This window comes from Salvelinus sp. IW2-2015, unplaced genomic scaffold (assembly GCF_002910315.2).
Source record: "Salvelinus sp. IW2-2015 unplaced genomic scaffold, ASM291031v2 Un_scaffold2530, whole genome shotgun sequence".
In the NCBI taxonomy this organism is placed as follows: domain Eukaryota; kingdom Metazoa; phylum Chordata; class Actinopteri; order Salmoniformes; family Salmonidae; genus Salvelinus; species Salvelinus sp. IW2-2015.
The window spans coordinates 36,674-57,569 of record NW_019943843.1 but is presented as its reverse complement, the minus strand read 5'-3'; the positions used below and the strand labels follow the sequence as shown (position 1 = coordinate 57,569).

The following is a 20,896-nucleotide window of genomic DNA, read 5'->3' as shown; positions in this document are numbered from 1 at the left end:
ACTCTGTACCAGTACCCCTGTATAAGTCTCATTACTAACCTTATTATTATTGTGCTATTATTATTCAGTTTTATTGTACAGGTCAGTTAGAGCACACAGTTACACTGCTGTGGCTTCGTCCTAACGGCTCCCTATCACAGGTAGTCAACTAAATTGGATTTTATCTCCTTCTTCCTTGGATCACTGGTCGCTGAGAGGTTCTCGTTATTAAATCAGCGTGACCGACACGCTCCGGTCCTCCTGCCCTCACACAGGCCACTATGTTATTTAAGTAGGAGGGGTCGCAGAGACCAGCGCAGCTAAGGGGGGGGATCTGCTGTGGGGATCTCAACTGTTCATAGTATCCATTTATGAACAGTGTCCAAATGACACCTATTCCCTATGTAGTGCACACTACTTTTGACCAAGGCTCTGGTCAAACTGGTCAAAGTAGTGCACTATATAGGGAATAGGGTGCATTTGGGACACTCCCATGGTTCTCTAAACCAGTGGTCAAACCGGTCGGTCCGGATCGACTGGTCGATCTCCGAGGCATCCTAGTCAATCACCAAGCATTTCAGTAAAAACAACGATAAAGCCTTGTGTTTCTATTTGTCATTAGTTTTGTGCTGTTTGTGTTACGTTAATTATCCTAACATGTTATGTTAATTATCCTAACATGTTACGTTAATTATCTAACATGTTACGTTAATTATCCTAACCTGCTACGTTAATTATCCTAACTGTTAGCGTTAATTATCCTAACATGTTACGTTATTATCCTAACTTTACGTTAATTATCCTAACCTGTTACGTTAATTATCCTAACCTGTTACGTTAATTATCTAACTGTTACGTTATTATCCTAACATGTTACGTTAATTATCCTAACTGTTACGTTAATTATCTACTGTTAATTATTATCCTAAAGTTACGTTAATTATCCTAAAGTTTTATGTTAATTATCCTAACCGGTTACGTTAATTATCTAACCTGTTATGTTAATTATCTAACATGTTATGTTAAGCAGATCATGAATTATTAAAGCAAGTGAGGAGATTTTTGTATAGGGGCAAAATGAGAGTACGTTGAATTTAGTCAAGATAAACATGAATTGCTATTTGATACGTAATGCTTATTTGATCTAATAGAAGTTTGGTAATGCTTTAGGTTGTTAGGAGTGTACTGATATAAGTTGATGCAAGTGACATCCTGGCAACTTTGAGAAAAACAAACACTTTATATCAGAGCTGTCCCTGCTGAAATTCGAGACAGTCTATGCATATTCATGAGTTGATTCATTTGTAATACCTTTGCCATAGAATTCAGGCGGTTGACGACAAACACTTCATCGAATATTGAACATCCCTCATTGAATATTCATTCACCACCCTCAATGAATATTAAAAGGAATTGATGGAGAAGAGACCACTCTTAGGAAGTTTTCCATAACAAAGGGGTCGAATACTTATCGACTCAAGACATTTCAGCTTTTCATTTTTTATTATTTGTAAATTAAAGATTATTTGACATTATGGGGTATTGTTGTGTGCAGTGACAAAAAAATAGGAATAGGGTGCCATTTGGGACGCATCTGAGAGTGACGAGAGGTGAGTATTTTTTTTTATACCTTTATTTAACGAGGCAAGTCAGTTAAAGAACAAATTCTTATTTACAATGACGGTTACGGGGACAGTGGGTGTTAACTGCTTGTTCAGGGGGCAGAACAGATTTTTACCTTGTCAGCTCGGGGATTCGATCCACCAACCTTTCGGTTACTGGTCCAAAATGTAATCCATTTTAAATTCAGGCTGTAACAACTAAATGTGGAAAAGTCAAGGGTGTGAATACTTCTGAAGGCCTGTAACTGAAGGTGTTTACTGGTTTCAGAGCTGAGGTGAGAGAAGTTGTCCACCATGTTTTGTGTTTTGGCAAGGGTTCTGCGAGTCATGCACCCAAGAAGGCTCAACCAATCAGCCGACAGATATTATTGACTGCCTCCAGGGATAGACCCAGTCCGGTATTAGCTAGAACGTCGTGACTCTGCCCCCTGTAGGGTAAACAGCCTGTGGTTACCTAGGTTACCCTCGGCTCACAGCAACAAAAAATTCAAACACAATGTTCTTGTTGTCTGCTTGTTTTAGACAATTACAACACTGCATTTTAGAATAAGGCTGTAACGTAAAAATGTGGAAAAAGTCAAGGGGTCTGAATTCTTTCTGAACGCACTGTATGTCTCTGGCTCTAATCAGCACTACTCCCTATTCATAACCTCAGCTGCGAGAAGACTCCTAGAGAGAACACTGGCAGAGAGACACAAGACCAGCAGAGAGGGAAAGAGAGGAGGGATGGAGGACAAAGCACAGTAGAGGAGGGGCTGCATCCCAAATTAACCCTACTCCCTATGTAGTGCACTACAAATGACTTCACTACATAAGGAATAGGGTGCCATTTGGGACGCATCTGAGAGTGACGAGAGGTGAGTTTTTTTTTTTATACCTTTATTTAACGAGGCAAGTCAGTTAAAGAACAAATTCTTATTTACAATGACGGTTTACCGGGGAACAGTGGGTGTTAACTGCCTTGTTCAGGGGGCAGAACGACAGATTTTACCTTGTCAGCTCGGGGATTCGATCCAGCAACCTTTCGGTTACTGGTCCAACGCTCTAACCACTAGATAACCGCCGTGTTGGTGACAGCAACACTGTGTTTTAACATGCTTGTTAAGCGGAGCGACACAGGGGAACCAAGAGCGACTCAGATGAGGAAACAGAGATGAATGAACCAAATATTTATTGTTACACAGGGAGATATGGAGTGCAGATCGGGGAAGCTCGGATGAGTTGCAGAAAAACCAGATGTGTAGAGCGAGGTTGGAGTGAGCTGGGTAGACAGGGTTAACAGGTCCTGAGGTGAATCAAGGTAGTGGTGGTGAGTAAAATCCAGAGCAAGGTAGTTGGGTGGTGAGATGTGGACGGGAGACAGGAGCCAGAGAGGTAAACTGCAATGAGAGGATAAACGGTGTCAGACAGGGAACAGGCACAGCAGAGTAACAGGATCTTGATATCATAAATGGCTAGAATCATGATCTGACTGAGCAGAGATTACGATCTGAGATGGAAGTGGCAGGACTGCAGTTTAGTAGAGGTCTTGATTAATGGAACGGAGTTGCAGCGGTAGGATTGCTTTGACTCCAGCCACAACCTATCTCCAACCCACACAATCACACAGAGAGAGAGAAGAGAAAGAGTGATACTGGGGGAGTAAGCTGCAGGTGAAGAAAGACACGGATTGAACACACGAGGGCGTGCAGGAGCAGATGTGCAGTGTTATCGACTGTGAACTCACTCCCCTGACAAATGCACTCTTACCACGTGTTTCATCAATTTTGTGATATACTGATCTTCGTTTTGCATGCATAAGGTCTTGCTCAATAGTAATCATGTTACAGGCAATGCATACTTTGAAGGTCTGTGATGTAAAAAGCTCTATTACAAGAAAAGTAGGCTTCTTGGACCACAGAGGCTTATGGCACCCTAAACAGTAGCTCTATAACATGAGGGTTCTGTTAGTCAGGCTGTATGACAAGTTCGTCATGATATAGTGCGTTCCTGTTTAAGTCAGGCTTACGACAGCATAAGTAGGCCTCTATAAACAGAGGGTTTCTGTTAAAGTCAGGCTTACGACAAGCCTAAAATAGGCTTCTATACAGAGGGTTTCTGTTAAGTCAGGCTTTCGACAGCATAAGTAGGCTCTATGACAGAGTGTTTTTAAGTCCGGCTTACACAGCCTAAATAGGCTCTATGACAGAGTGTTTCTGTCAATAGCTTCACCAGCCCTCAAAAGTAGGCTCTATAACAGGAGGTGTTCTGTTAAGTCAGGCTTTCGACGAGCATAAGGTAGGTCGCGATTATAACAGAGGGTTTTGTTACAGGACAGGCTAACGACAGAATAAGGTAGGCTCTATAAAGAGGGTTCTGTTTAAGGCAGGCAACGACAGCATAAGGTGAGGCGATAACAGAGGGTTTGTTGTTAACATCGCTTTGACAAGCATAAGGTAGGCTCTATAACCAGAGGTTTGTAAAGGCAGGCTAACGACATGAACATAAGGTAGGCTCTATAACAGACGGGTTCTGTTAAGTCAGGCTAACGACAGCATAGGTACGCTCTATAACAGAGGGTCTTGTTAAGTCAGGTACGACCAGCTAAGGTAGGCTCTAATGACAGGTTTCTGTTTAAGTCAGGCTAACGACAGCATAAGGGTAGCTCCTTATAAAGAGGGTTCTGTTTAATCGGCTAAGACACATAAGGTGGCCTCTACTGACAAGAGGGTTCTGTTAAAGTCAGGCTACGACAGCATAAGTCGGCTCATATGACAGGAGTCGTTCTGTTAAGGCAGGCTAACGACAGCAATAAGGTAGGCTCTATGACAGAGGGTTTCTGTTAAGAGGCAGCTAAGTGACAGCATAAGCGTAGGCTCTAATACAGAGGTTTCTGTTAAGTCAGGCTTCGACACTATAAGGTAGCCTCTATGACATGGTTTGTTAAGCAGGCTAACGGACAGCCTAGGTAGGCTCTGATGACAGAGGGTTCTGTTAAGGCAGGACTAAACCGGACAGGATAAGGTATGGCTGTATGAAGAGGATGTCGTTAAGGCAGGCTACACGACATCAATCAAGTAGGCCTCTATGACAGAGGGTTCTGTTAAGGCAGGCTACGACAGCATAAAGGTAGCTCTATGACAGAGGGTTCTGTTAAGGCAGGCTAACGAAGCCTAAGGTAAGGCTCTATGACACAGAAGGTTCTGTTAAAGGCAGGCTAACGGACAGCATAAAGGTCACCAGTATTCTATGACAGAGGGTTCTGTTAAGGAGGCATAACGACAGCCTAAGGTAGGCTCTAAATGGAGAGGGTTCTGTTTAAGGAGCGATAACGGACAGCATGAAGTAGGCTCTTATAACAGAGGGCGTATTCTGTTAAGGGCAGGCTAACGACAGCCTAAGGTAGGCTCTATGACAGAGGCTGAAGTTCTCCAGTATGTGATGACAGCGTTATGCTTGCCGATACCGTATTATACCGTTTACCGGGGTATTTTGATAAATAATATTTTAGATTTTTTTTAATACGTCAATACCTTGGAATATTATGTAGCACTTTCTTAAGTAGGTGCTGCAGTCAAATGTGGCAATACAATTAGAGATAAAAGAACATTGCTTTTCTTCATTTGCACCGTGTCATCATTATTAGTGACAGTTTATTGGTAGTCCCAGTCACGTTCATTATGGTGTTTGTACCAAGCACACAACGATGAGTGACCGGGCCCTTGTGAGAAGTTCATGTGTTGCAACAACGCGCAAGTGATTAAGTTCTTAGAATACAGAGATGGAGCCGATAGAGATCGCAGGCTTCCGCTTCTAGTCCTTAGGAAACTGTGCAGTATTATTTTATTTATTTATTTATGTTTATTATATTTATTTTGATTTGATTTACAGTATCTTTGAATTTTTGATATTATACAGATAGGATATCTTAGAACTATTACGTTAACTGTCTAAAATGTGCTAAATCAGGCTAAGTTTCGCATTTGGTTTTGCTAATTTAGTAGTTTGTAGCATTCTAGCTAGATTTTTTATTCTTGTGTGGTTTTAGGTCAGAAACTGTAAAAAAATGTTGGCAATGCGCTGTTGGCATCAGTTGCCATTCTCTTATGGGATTTTACATTACTTGTTAGCACTTGCTAACATGACGGTATTGAAACAGCGCCCCTTGTGCTCAGTGCCCGGTAATTACTGAAGTATCACAGTACTGGCCACAGAGGTCCGGTAATAGAAGTATGACCAATCTGGTACCGCCCAAGGCCAGACAGCATCCTGTTTCCTGCCCGCAGAATCATTTCCTCTCAGTGCAACAGCAGGCAGGTCAGAGCTCAACTGTTAGACTGCTCTGGTCATCACAGCCCGTCCTAATTATGTCTTGATCAATCCTGTCTCTCACCGCCACACACCTTCATTAGCTTGTTGGACACCAACCCCATTCCCCTGACACGACACACACATCCCCATATCAAGCTCCGTCCCGATGTGAAGGAATACAACCCTTCAAGAAGACAAGTGTTCCCTTTTTGTACATTGCGCTTCTCGGTCAAACAGGGTATAAGGACGTTAGATAAAGTTACTGTAGATATCTCAATGACACTATAATGATGGATCTAAAACAACAGAATGTCCTTTCCCGAAGGGCGGTGGGGTGTTTGATGAATTCCGCCGTTGTGTTACACTGTGTTGTGCAAATGGTTGGAGTAATTATCGTTCACTATGCAAGGAACTGGTTGTAAACTGTTGGCTAAGTGTATCCTAAGAGCACACAAAACACACAACAACACACACACACACACACACACACCACACACCACACACACAACACACACACACACACACCACAATCACACAGAATGGGGAAATCTAGGCCACCCAAAGGTCTCATTACTAACCTGTACCCCTGCACATTGACTCTGTACCAGTACCCCCTGTATATAGTCTCATTACTAACCTGTACCCCTGCACATTGACTCTGTACCAGTACCCCCTGTATATAGTCTCATTACTAACCTTATTATTATTGTGCTATTATTATTCAGTTCTTATTGTACAGGTCAGTTAGAGACACACAGTTAACTGCTGTGGCTTCGTCCTAAACGGCTCCCTATCACAGGTAGTACACTAAATTGGATTTTATCTCCCTTTCTTCCTTGGATCACTGGTCGCTGAGAGGTTCTCGTTATTAAATCAGTCGTGACCGACACGCTCCGGTCCCTCCCTGCCCTCACACAGGCCACTATGTTATTTAAGTAGGAGGGGTCGCAGAGACCAGCGCAGCTAAGAGGGGGGGGATCTGCTGTGGGGATCTCAACTGTTCATAGTATCCATTTATGAACAGTGTCCCAAATGACACCCTATTCCCTATGTAGTGCACACTACTTTTGACCAAGGCTCTGGTCAAACTGGTCAAAAGTAGTGCACTATATAGGGAATAGGGTGCCATTTGGGACACTCCCATGGTTCTCTAAACCAGTGGTCACCAACCGGTCGGTCGCGATCGACTGGTCGATCTCCGAGGCATTCCTAGTCAATCACCAGACATTTCAGTAAAAAAACAACGATAAAGCCTTGTGTTTCTATTTGTTTCATTAGTTTTGTGCTGTTTGTGTTACGTTAATTATCCTAACATGTTATGTTAATTATCCTAACATGTTACGTTAATTATCCTAACATGTTACGTTAATTATCCTAACCTGCTACGTTAATTATCCTAACCTGTTACGTTAATTATCCTAACATGTTACGTTAATTATCCTAACCTGTTACGTTAATTATCCTAACCTGTTACGTTAATTATCCTAACCTGTTACGTTAATTATCCTAACCTGTTACGTTAATTATCCTAACATGTTACGTTAATTATCCTAACCTGTTACGTTAATTATCCTAACCTGTTAGTTAATTATCCTAACATTTATGTTAAGCAATCATGAATTATTAAAGCAAGTGAGGAGATTTTTGTATAGGGGCAAAATGAGAGTACGTTGAATTTAGTCAAGATAAACATGAATTGCTATTTTGATACGTAATGCTTATTTGATCTAATAGAAGTTGGTAATGCTTTAGGTTTAGGAGTGTACTGATATAAGTGTGATGCAAGTGACATCCTGGCAACTTTGAGAAAAAACAAACACTTTATATCAGAGCTGTCCCTGCTGAAATTCGAGACAGTCATGCATATTCATAGAGTTGATTCATTTGTAACCTTTGCCATAGAATTCAGGCGGTTGACGACAACACCTCTCATCGATATTGAACATCCCTCATTGAATATTCATTCACCACCCCTCAATGAATATTAAAAGGAAATTGATGGAGAAGAGACCACTCTTAGGAAGTTCCCATAACAAAGGGGTCGAATACTTATCGACTCAAGACATTTCAGCTTTTCATTTTTTATTAATTTGTAAAAATTTAAAAAGAATTCCACTTTGACATTATGGGGTATTGTGTGTAGGCCAGTGACAAAAAAATAGGAATAGGGTGCCATTTGGGACGCATCTGAGAGTGACGAGAGGTGAGTATTTTTTTTATACTTTATTTAACGAGGCAAGTCAGTTAAAGAACAAATTCTTATTACAATGACGGCTTACCGGGAACAGTGGGTGTTAACCCTTGTTCAGGGGCAGAACGACAGATTTTTACCTGTCAGCTCGGGGATTCGATCCAGCAACCTTTCGGTTACTGGTCCAAAATGTAATCCATTTTAAATTCAGGCTGTAACAACTAAATGTGGAAAAAGTCAAGGGTGTGAATACTTCCTGAAGGCCCTGTAACTGAAGGTGTTTACTGGTTTCAGAGCTGAGGTGAGAGAAGTTGTCCACCATGTTTGTGTTTTGGCAAGGGTTCTGCGACGTCATGCACCCAAGAAGGCTCAACCAATCAGCCGACAGATATTATTGACTGCCTCCAGGGATAGACCCAGTCCGGTATTAGTAGAACGTCTGACTCTGCCCCCCTGTAGGGTAAACAGCCTGTGGTTACCTAGGTTACCCCATCGGCTCACAGCAACAAAAAAAATTCAAACACAATGTTTTTGTCTGCTTGTTTTAGACAATTACAACACTGCATTTTAGAATAAGCTGTAACGTAACAAAATGTGGAAAAAGTCAAGGGGTCTGAATTCTTTCTGAACGCACTGTATGTCTCTGGCTCTAATCAGCACTACTCCCTATTCATCAACCTCAGCTGCAGAAAGACTCCCTAGAGAGAACACTGGCAGAGAGACACAAGACCAGACAGAGAGGAAAGAGAGGAGGGATGGAGGGACAAAGCACAGTAGAGGAGGGGCTGCATCCCAAATTAAACCCTACTCCCTATGTAGTGCACTACAAAATGACTTCACTACATAAGGAATAGGTGGCCATTTGGGACGCATCTGAGAGTGACGAGAGTGAGTATTTTTTTTTTATACCTTATTTAACGAGGCAAGTCCAGTAATTAGAGGACAGATTCTATAGCACACGGGAGGGGTCTGCGTTGCGGCTACGAGCGCGCAGCCTCACCCAAGACCGCTAAAAGAACAAATTCTATTTACAAGAGGGGCCTTACCGAGGGAACAGTGGGTGTTAACTGCCTTGTTCAGGGGGCAGAACGACAGATTTTTACCTTGTCAGCTCGGGGATTCGATCCAGCAACCTTTCGGTTACTGGTCCAACGCTCTAACCACTAGATAACCCGCCGTGTTGGTGACAGCAACACTGTGTTTTAACATGCTTGTTAAGCGGAGCGACACAGGGGAACCCAAGAGCAGACTCAGATGAGGAAACAGAGATGAATGAACCAAAATATTTATTGTTACACAGGGAGATATGGAGTGCAGATCCGGGGAAGCTCGGATGAGTTGCAGAAAAACCAGATGTGTAGAGCGAGGTTGGAGTGAGCTGGGTAGAACAGGGTTAACAGGTCCTGAGGTGAATCCAAGGTAGTGGTGGTGAGTAAAATCCAGAGCAAGGTAGTTGGGTGGTGAGATGTGGAACGGGAGACAGGAGCCAGAGAGGTAAACTGCAATGAGAGGATAAACGGTGTCAGACAGGGAAACAGGCACAGCAGAGTAACAGGATCTTGAATAATCATAAATGGCTAGAATCATGATCTGACTGAGCAGAGATTACGATCTGGCAGATTGGAAGTGGCAGGACTGAGTATTTGTAGAGGTCTTGATTATGGAACGAGTTGCAGCTGGTAGGGATCTGCTCTGACTCCAGCACACCTGTCTCCAACCACACAATCACACAGAGAGAGAGAGAGAAAGAGTGTACTGGGGGAGTAACTGCAGGTGAAGAAGACACCGGATGAACACCAGAGGGCGTAGCAGGAGCAGATGTGCCAGTGCTTATCGACTGTGAATCTCACTCCCCTGACAATGACTTACCACAGTGTTTCATCATTTTGTGATATACTGATATTCGTTGTTGCATGTCATAAGGTCTGCTCAATAATACATGTTACAGCAATGCATACTTTGAGGTTCTGTTGATGTAAAAAGCTCTATTACCAGATAAAGTAGGCTTCTTGACACAGAGGCTTATGGCACCCTAAAGTAGGCTCTATAACAGAGGGTTCTGTTAAGTCAGGCTTATGACAAGTTTATGATAGTGCGTTCTGTTAAGTCAGGCTTACGACAGCATAAAGTAGGCTCTATAACAGAGGGTTCTGTTAAGTCAGGCTTACGACAGCCTAAAATAGGCTCTATAACAGAGGGTTCTGTTAAGTCAGGCTTTCGACAGCATAAGGTAGGCTCTATGACAGAGTGTTCTGTTAAGTCAGGCTTACGACAGCCTAAAGTAGGCTCTATGACAGAGTGTTCTGTTAAGTCAGGCTTACGACAGCCTAAAGTAGGCTCTATAACAGAGGGTTCTGTTAAGTCAGGCTTTCGACAGCATAAGGTAGGCTCTATAACAGAGGGTTCTGTTAAGGCAGGCTAACGACAGCATAAGGTAGGCTCTATAACAGAGGGTTCTGTTAAGGCAGGCTAACGACAGCATAAGGTAGGCTCTATAACAGAGGGTTCTGTTAAGTCAGGCTTTCGACAGCATAAGGTAGGCTCTATAACAGAGGGTTCTGTTAAGGCAGGCTAACGACAGCATAAGGTAGGCTCTATAACAGAGGGTTCTGTTAAGTCAGGCTAACGACAGCATAAGGTAGGCTCTATAACAGAGGGTTCTGTTAAGTCAGGCTAACGACAGCATAAGGTAGGCTCTATGACAGAGGGTTCTGTTAAGTCAGGCTAACGACAGCATAAGGTAGGCTCTATAACGAAGGGTTCTGTTAAATCAGGCTAACGACAGCATAAGGTAGGCTCTATGACAGAGGGTTCTGTTAAGTCAGGCTTACGACAGCATAAGGTAGGCTCTATGACAGAGTGTTCTGTTAAGGCAGGCTAACGACAGCATAAAGGTAGGCTCTATGACAGAGGGTTCTGTTAAGGCAGGCTAACGACAGCATAAGGTAGGCTCTATGACAGAGGGTTCTGTTAAGTCAGGCTTTCGACAGAATAAGGTAGGCTCTATGACAGAGGGTTCTGTTAAGGCAGGCTAACGACAGCCTAAGGTAGGCTCTATGACAGAGGGTTCTGTTAAGGCAGGCTAACGACAGCATAAGGTAGGCTCTATGACAGAGGATTCTGTTAAGGCAGGCTAACGACATCATAAGGTAGGCTCTATGACAGAGGGTTCTGTTAAGGCAGGCTAACGACAGCATAAGGTAGGCTCTATGACAGAGGGTTCTGTTAAGGCAGGCTAACGACAGCCTAAGGTAGGCTCTATGACAGAGGTTCTGTTAAGGCAGGCTAACGACAGCATAAGGTAGGTTCTATGACAGAGGGTTCTGTTAAGGCAGGCTAACGACAGCCTAAGGTAGGCTCTATAACAGAGGGTTCTTTGTTAAGGCAGGCTAACGACAGCCTAAGGTAGGCTCTATGACAGAGGGTTGAAGTTCTACAGTATGTGATGACAGCCGTATGCTTGGCCGTATACCGTATATACCGTTTACCGGGGTATTTGTAAATATATTTAGATTTTTTTTAATACAGTCAATACCGTTGAATATTTGTAGCTACTTTTTAAGTAGGTGCCTGCAGTCAAATTGTGCAATACGTTAGGAGATAAAAGAAAATTGCTTTCTTCATTTCACCTGTCACATTATTATGAAGTTTATGGTAGTCCCCAGTCACGTGTCATATGGTGTTTGTTTACAAGCACACAACGATGAGTGACCGGCGCCTTGTGAGTAATTCACTGTTGTGCAACACGCGCAAGTGATCTAGTTTTAGAATACAAGATGACGCCGATAGAGATGGCAGCTTCGCTTCTAGTCCTTAGGAAACTGTGCAGTATTATTTTATTTATTTATTTATGTATTATTATTATTTATTTGATTTGATTTACAGTATTTGATTTATTAGATATTTACCAGATAGATATCTTAGAACTATTACGTTAACTGTCTAAAATGTGCTAAATGCTCAGCAGTTCTGCATTTGGTTTGCTAATTTAGTAGTTTGTTAGCTATCTAGCTAGCATTTTTTAGTTACTTGTGTGGTTTAGGTCAGAAACTGTACAAAATGTTTGCAATGCGCTCGTTAGCATTCAGTTAGCATTCTCTATGGGATTTTACATGTACTTGTTAGCATTGCTAACAGTGAGGTTTGGAAACAGCGCCCCTTGTGCTCAGTGCCGGTATTACTGAATATCACAGTATGGCACAAGGTCGGTATAAAGGTATGACAATCTGGATACCGCCCAAGCCCAGACAGCAGTCTGTTTCTGCCCGAGAATCATTTCCCTCTCAGTGCAACCAGCAGGCAGGTCAGAGCTCAACTGGTTAGACTGTCTCTGTCATCACAGCCCAGTCCTAATTATGTTTGACTCAACTCCTGTCTCTCACACGCACACACCTCACTTATCTTCTTGGCACACCAACACCCACCCAGACACACACACACATCCCCCATATCAACTCCGTTCCCGATGTGAAGGAATACACTCCTTCAGAGAAGACCAGTGTCTTGTACATGCTCCGGTAACAGGGTAAAGGACTTAGATAATTACTGTGAGATATCTCAATGACACTAATAAATGATGGATCTAAAAACAAGAAATGGTCCTTTCCTGAGGCGGTGGGGTGTTTGATGAATTCCCAGCGTTGTGTTACTGTGTTGTGCAAATGGTTGGAGTAATTATGTTACTATGCATGGAACTGGTTTAAACTGTTTGGCTAAGGTATCTAAGACACACACACACACACACACACACACACACACACACACACACACACACACACACACACACACACACACACACACACACACACACACACACACACACACACACACACTGAGATGGAGGAAATCTAGGCCACCCAAAGGTAATTAGAGCTGCTAAATGTAAGTGAACAATGGTGAGATCAAAAAATTATTTAAAAATGCAAAGGGATATTCGATTTTAACGATGTATCAGGTGACAAGGATGTTTTTTTTGTCTATTTAAAAAAAATAGTGTGTGTGTGTGTGTGTGTGTGGTTCCGTTGTATTGTCATGGTAGTTGGTGAGGCAGAGTGTGTTCTCTTTCTTAAAATAAATAAATTAAACTGGTCAAAACTGAACCTCACCACAAGTCAAATTTATTGAAATAGAAAGTCATACTTTTCAATATATTACTCTAGTGCACAACTTATTCAAAAAGGTTTGAGTTATTATACATGAAAGACTGTTAATAAGATCCCTGATAAACTCCCTGATAACCTTCACTCAGATTGCTGCTGGTAACTACAAAGTCTGATTGTACTCAACATGGCCGCCCAGTATATTTCTTTATAAATCCTTAGTCACACAATCAATCACTGTTGTTTTTTTGTTTTTTTATGAAATGGAGAGTATAAATCACGTGCGCTGTTCCATTGTAGTCTTTAAAAAAAAGTGATTCAAAAATTATATCACAAGGACAGATTACGTAAACAAGCACCTGCCCAAATTACGTGAGATTTGTGTTGATTCTTACAGTAAATACAGTCAGAAGCTATTCGCCAGGCATCTTGGGTAATCCAGGGATCAATGATTGTGACCTCTCTGGATCAGATCCTCTAGTTGGAATGTGTGGATTGAAGTATTCTCACTGTGGAGATCAATAGACTACAGTATCATTCACTATGTCCTCGTGGGGAGCAGTTTAAATGATTGGTCTATACGATCCGTAGCTCATGGCTGTCTGAGAGTCCACAGCTGGTCTTGTGTTCATTGAAGAGCTTGGCCAGGGATTCCATGTATAGGCCATGATAGTGGTCCACCTCCTCTTGAGTGGGAGAAAGCCTCTTGGGCACTGGGATAGGACTACCCACTACAGTGGTGACAGGGCAGTGGTAAGGCATCCAGAACCAGCGTTCACCTACAAACAGACACGGGGAAAAGCTCATGATCTTCTTAAAGAGTTGCTGTAACCTCCAGCCCACACTCCCCTCTGGGAAGATCACCTGGTGGAACATATTGTTCTCCCCATACGAGTAGACGGGCACCAGGTCAGCCCCAAACTCCAGGGCCACGCGGACGAAGCCTTTCCTCTGTTTCATAACCACAGTGTTGACCCCAGGCAGGCTCAACAGTGACTCAGCAGCGCCCCCTATCACAATCACCACCGCATTGCCTTGTCCACTTTTAGACAGAAGGTGCGCAAGACTGGGCTTGCTGACTGGACAACAACCTGTGGCCATGGCATATTCCCTGTAGAGGGGGATCTTGAAGAGGCCACCCAGGATGCAGAGGCAGGAGCGCACCCCGGGAAAGAGGTCCATAAAGCCACAGGCCTCGGTGCTAAAAGAGGCAAAGGCTCCGATACTGAACACCCCATGAGGATGACACCCTAAGATGTAGTTCTTGTTCGGGTTCAACTCCGCCGTTTTCACTAACTTCATTGGAAAGTAGTCCCTAACGTGCTTCCACACTTTCCAGTTTCTCACAAATGCACTTCTCCTACCCCCTCTTTCAGGTGTGTGCCAGTCCGTCAACTGCCACACGAAGTAGAGAACAGGCAGCGGCCACAGAGAGGTCAACAGAAGGTACATCATCAATCCAATACAAGCCGGACCTAACAGGACAAAGCTACATATCCATTTCAGAACACTGATATTCTCCAGGAACTCCTTGTGTTGACTCTTTTCCTGTTTCATCCCTGCAACATTTTCTGTAGTTTTTCCACCCCAAAAAAAAGTGTTTATAGCGTGACTCCACGAACAAGAACAACTGTCTGGAGAGCACTAGTACCCTGTATGGACGTACTTTGACCACAGATCAACTGAGGCTGCAGAGATAACGATTACTTCCACTCCCCCGACACTTTGACACACTGACGAGCTATCACTTTCAAAGATAAACATTACATAGTCCAAATCTAACATGAATGGGTGCGATCCCGATTGAGGCTGTTCTCTCTGATAGATCCACAGAACCTGGAGAGACAGCCCGGTCTCATAGACGGCTCCACGGAACCTGGAGAGACAGCCCGGTCTCATAGACGGCTCCACGGAACCTGGAGAGACAGCCCGGTCTCATAGACGGCTCCACGGAACCTGGAGAGACAGCCCGGTCCTCATAGACGGCTCCACGGAACCTGGAGAGACAGCCCGGTCCTCATAGACGCTCACGGAACCTGGAGAGACAGCCCGGTCTCATAGACGGCTCCACGGAACTGGAGAGACAGCCCGGTCTCATAGACGGCTCCACAGAACCTGGAGAGACAGCCCGGTCTCATAGACGGCTCCACAGAACTGGAGAGACAGCCCGGTCTCATAGACGGCTCCACAGAACCTGGAGAGACAGCCCGGTCTCATAGACCGGCTCCAACGGAACCTGGAGAGACAGCCCGGTCTCATAGACGGCGCCACAGAAACGCTGGAGAGACAGCCCAGTCTCATAGACGGCTCCACAGAACCTGGAGAGACAGCCCGGTCTCATAGACGGCTCCACGGAACCTGGAGAGACAGCCCGGTCTCATAGACGGCTCCACAGAACCTGGAGAGACAGCCCGGTCTCATAGACAAGACGTAACATAGTAATTGTAAATTCAGGACACTCAAATAAGTATGATATGATACATTTGGTATTGCTACATAAGACAGTCAAAAAAACAAATGTGGGGTGGGTTGGTCACGAGTTCGAATCTCATCACGGATAACTTTAGCATTTCAGCTAATTAACAACTTTTCAACTACACAGAACAAAAATAACAATGCAACATGTAAAGTGTTGGTCGCAAATCTCAGGATATAAAATGCATGCGGAAAAAAACAGAAATATTGGCAATAGGAATAGGAAAATAAATAACTCACGATCTGCAGCAATCCTTTAAGTGGACCACAAAAAAATATGAAATACTAAGTATTAAATACTAAGAATAAGTGACAAAGAACAAATATACATTGAACTAAAATATAAGTGTTGGTCCCATGTTTCATGATCTGAAATAAAAAATCCCAAAAATGTTCCATACACACAAAAAGCTGAGGAGTATTTCTGTCTGTAATAAAGCTCTTTTATGGGGAAAAGCTCATTCTGATTGGCTGGGCCTGGCTCCCCAGTGCGTGGGCCTGTCTGCTGTGTTGGTGATCCTATGCCCTCCCAGGCCCACCCATGGCTACATGTGAAATCAATAGACTAGGGCCTAATCAATTTATTTAAATGGACTTATTTCCTTATATGAACTGTAACTCAGTAAAAACGTTGAAATTGTTACATGTTACGCTGATATTTTTGTTCAGTATACTTAATATGTTTTAGCTAGTAGTCAGCTAGCCACTGCTAGCGGTCATCAGCTAACCTTTAGCCCGGACAGCTCCTGCCAGTCTGCACAGCGTGATTCAACACAGAGCTTATCGGACTTCTTTTTCTCCATATCTCCGGATTCCTACCGCAAGCTCTGCATCTCTTCACCTGGATCATCGCAGCTAGCTAGCTGCTATCCGATTGGCTTCTCCTGGCTAACGTCTCTGTCCCGAAGCAAGCACCAATCAGCCTGGAGCTAGTCTATGCTAGGCCCATCTCCCGGCTAGCTGAAGAGGTCCATCAGCCACTCCTTGGGCTACAATACCTATTTTGCCAATTTGCCTGGACCCCTTTTATTGCCGATACGCAGCCCCGCCAATCCATCACTACTGGACTACCGACGTAATCTGCCCAAGGTTTTTTTTTCAAAAGGCTCCTCCGTCGCAACGTCCCCTGAATGCCCATCTGCTAGCCTGCTAACCGCGGCCCGCTAGCTGTCTAGAGCACACCGGACTGTTAGCTGAAGAGGTCCATCAGCCAATTTCCCTGGGCTACTATACCTATTTTGCCAATTGGCCTGGACCCTTTTACTACACGACCCCTGCTGATTCATCACGACTGGTCTGCCGACGTAACCGCACGAGGGGGCTACAACAGACTTCTTCCGTCGCGACGTCCCTCTAAGGCCCTTCTGCTAGCCTGCTTGCCCCGGCCCGCTAGCTGTCTGAATCGCCATGTCTCCAGTCCGCCCAGCTACTCACTGGAACCAATGATCACTCGGCTACGCATGCCTCTCCCTAATGTCAATATGCCTTGTCCATTGCTGTTTTCTCACTGAGGCTTCCTCCACTCTGCTCTCTATAGGGTCAACCCCTCTGTCTCTCACTGAGGCTTCCATGTAGCTAGGGGTAGGGTTGAACCAGGATGTGGACATGAATCCAGAGGTAGGGTTGTGGTTTAGCTAATTTAGGAATAATCTTGTTTTCTCATCCTGTCTACAACATATCTCCCTACCCCCTCCCTCTCTCGCTCGCTCCCACCCTCCCTCCCTCCCTCCCTCTCTTGAGTCAGCCTGCAGTGTAAATACATTGACCGTTCTCCCTGTTTGCTTGTCCTATTGATCGGCTGACTCCAGTCCAGCTGTCTGCTGTTTGCAATAGACAGGGCACACTGAGCTCAACACAGAACACCCCTCAGCCTGTTGTTAGACAGACAGAACACCCCTCAGCCTGTTGTTAGACAGACAGAACACCCCTCAGCCTGTTGTTAGATAGACAGAACATCCCTCAGCCTGTTGTTAGATAGACAGAACATCCCTCAGCTGTTTTTAGACGACAGAATACGCTCAGCCCTCAACAGGGATATAAGACAAGAACACCCTCAGCTGTTGTTAGACAGACAGAATACCCCTCAGCCTGTTGTTAGACAGACAGAACACCCTCAGCCTGTTGTTAGAGTAGACAGAACCCCTCAGCCTGTGTTGATAGAAGAACACCTCAGCCTGTTGTTAGACAGACAGAATACCCCTCAGCCTGTTGTAGACAGACAGAATACCCCTCAGCCTGTTGTTAGCACAGACAGAACACCCCTCAGCCTGTTGTTAGCACGACAGAATACCCCTCAGCCTGTTGTTAGACAGACAGAATACCCCTCAGCCTGTTGTTAGACAGACAGAACACCCCTCAGCCTGTTGTTAGATAGACAGAACACCTCAGCCTGTTGTTAACAGACAGAATACCCCTCAGCCTGTTGTTAGACAGACAGTACCTCAGCCTGTTGTTAGACAGATAGAACACCCCTCAGCCTGTTGTTAGCGACAGCAGAACACCCCTCAGCCTGTTGTTAGACAGACAGAACACCCCTAGCCTGTTTAGACAGACAGACACCCCTCAGCTGTTGTTAGACAGACAGAACACCCCTCAGCCTGTTTTTAGACAGACAGAATACCGCTCAGCCCTACAGGGATATAGACAGAACACCCCTCAGCTGTTGTTAGACAGACAGAACACACCTCAGCCTGTTGTTAGACAGACAGAACACCCCTCAGCCTGTTGTTAGACAGACAGAACATCCCTCAGCCTGTTGTTAGATAGAGCAGAACTCACCCCGCCTGTTGTTACAGACAAAACACCCCTCAGCCTGTTGTTAGACAGACAGAACACCCCTCAGCCTGTTGTTAGATAGACACAACAACCCCTCCTGTTGTTAGCAGACAGAACACCCTCAGCTGTTGTTAGCAGACAGAACACCCCTCAGCCTGTTGTTAGACAGACAGAACACCCTCAGCCTGTTTGTTAGACAGACAGAACACCTCACCTGTTGTTAGACAGACAGAACACCCTTCAGCGCTGTTGTTAGACAGACAGAACACCCCTCAGCCTGTTGTTAGACAGCACAGAACACCCCTCAGCCTGTTGTTAGACAGACAGAACACCCCTCAGCCTGTTGTTAGACAGACAGAACATCCCTCAGCCTGTTGTTAGACAGACAGAACACCCTCAGCCTGTTGTTAGATAGAACACCCTCAGCCTGTTGTTAGACGACAGAACACCCCTCAACCTGTTGTTGAGACAGACAGAACACCCCTCAGCCTGTTGATAGACAGACAGAACACCCCTCAGCCTGTTGTTAGACAGACAGAACACCCCTCACGCATGTTGTTAGACAGATAGAACACCCTCAGCCTGTTGTTAGCAGATAGAACACCCTCAGCTGTTGTTAGACAGACAGAACACCCTCAGCCTGTTGTTAGATAGACAGAACACCCCTCAGCCTGTTGTTAGACAGACAGAACACCCTCAGCCTGTTGTTAGAAGACAGAACACCCCTCAGCCTGTTGTTATAGACAGACAGAACACCCTCAGCCTGTTGTTAGACAGACAGAACACCCTCAGCTGTTGTTAGACAGACAAAACACTCAGCCTGTTGTTAGACAGACAGCACCACACCTCACGCCTGTTGTAGACAGACAGAACACCCCTCAGCCTGTTGTTAGACAGACAGAACCCCCCTCAGCCTGTTGTTAGACAGACAGAAACCCCTCAGCCTGTTGTTAGACAGACAGAAACCCTCCAGCGCCTGTTGTTAGACAGACAGAACACCCTCAGCTGTTGTTAGAAGACACCCTCAGCCTGTTTGTTAGACGAAGAACACCCCTCAGCCTGTTGTTAGACAGACAGAACACCCTCAGCCTGTTGTTAGACAGACGAACACCCCTCAGCCTGTTGTTAGACAGACAGAAAACACCCTCAGCCTGTTTGTTAGACAGACAGAACACCCTCAGCCTGTTGTTAGACAGATAGACACCCCTCAGCCTGTTGTTAGACAGATAGAACACCCCTCGCCGTTTTGTTAGACAGAAGAACACCCTCAGCCTGTTGTTAGACAGACAGAACACCCTCAGCCTTGTTTAGAAGATAGAACACCCTCAGCCTGTTGTTAGACAGATAGAACACCCCTCAGCCTGTTGTTAGACAGAAGAACACCCCTCAGCCTGTTGTTAGACAGACAGAACACCCCTCAGCCTGTTGTTTAGATCAGATAGAACACCCCTCAGCCTGTTGTTAGACAGACAGAACACCCCTCAGCCTGTTGTTAGACAGATAGAACACCCCTCAGCCCTCACGAGGAGGTGTATCACAACACACACGCTCAAATACATACACAGGCAGAGAGAAATAATCATAGTGTATAACTTTTACAAACCACTGACGAGATAAGTTTATAGCCTAATCCTCCCCTAACACATAGGCCCAATCCCAAGTCAACCCCTAAGCCTTAAACCATATGCACTTGTTGTAAGCAATATGGTAATAGCTCTACCTTGCCCTGTGATAGGCTAAGTGGACGTTTCACCAGTTTACTTACACCAATCATATCCTCTCAGATCTTCACAAGTGAATAGAGCGTAGGGTTTAGAGGTCCATTTGAGATTGGGCCTGAGAGACACTTCTTCCTCGACTGACAGTTCAATCAAACCCAAGCAGCAGCAATACACCCTGGCTTCCATTCGCACCGCAGACAGGACATAAAGTGATTTATCCCTCAGTCAATGTGTTTCCCAATGAGCTTTGTGCTCCTACGGCTCTTCTCTCTCTGTCGTTGTCTGAAACATTTGGTCCCCGAGTATGTATTTTTACAACGTTCTTCGGAGGTTGTGTCATGGTCTCTTGGAGGTTTTGTCTAGTTCCCGGTTTGTCCCCGGGACGTCACCTGATGGTCGTAAAATAAATGTTTTTTTTTTGCACCCTAGTTTCATCACACGTCACCTCTTGTTACTGTTGCCTTGCCCATCAAGGTCCTGATTGGTGATCCACTGATCCAATCACAGTTGTTTGTCTTTTGGCAATGCAAGGGACACCCACACATTGCTTTTAACATAGTGTTTACAACTTCAATATTTGACACATTTTGACATACATGATTACAATAGCTTGGTTCTTTGTTATAGGGTCGAAAAGGTTGGAGAAGTGGTTTATCCATACATCTCCATTTTGGATAGATAACTCTTTGTGTTGTTTATTCAGTGTTTCACGGAAGTGACTTGATATTCTGGAATCTTCCATCT

At 44.5% G+C, this 20,896-nt stretch overlaps 1 pseudogene; it reads right to left on the bottom strand.

Moving 5' to 3' along the window:
• Window positions 1-13,177: 13,177 nt before the first annotated feature.
• Window positions 13,178-15,147, bottom strand: LOC112074183 (diacylglycerol O-acyltransferase 2 pseudogene; annotated as a pseudogene).
• Between the last annotated feature and the right edge of the window lie 5,749 nt (window positions 15,148-20,896).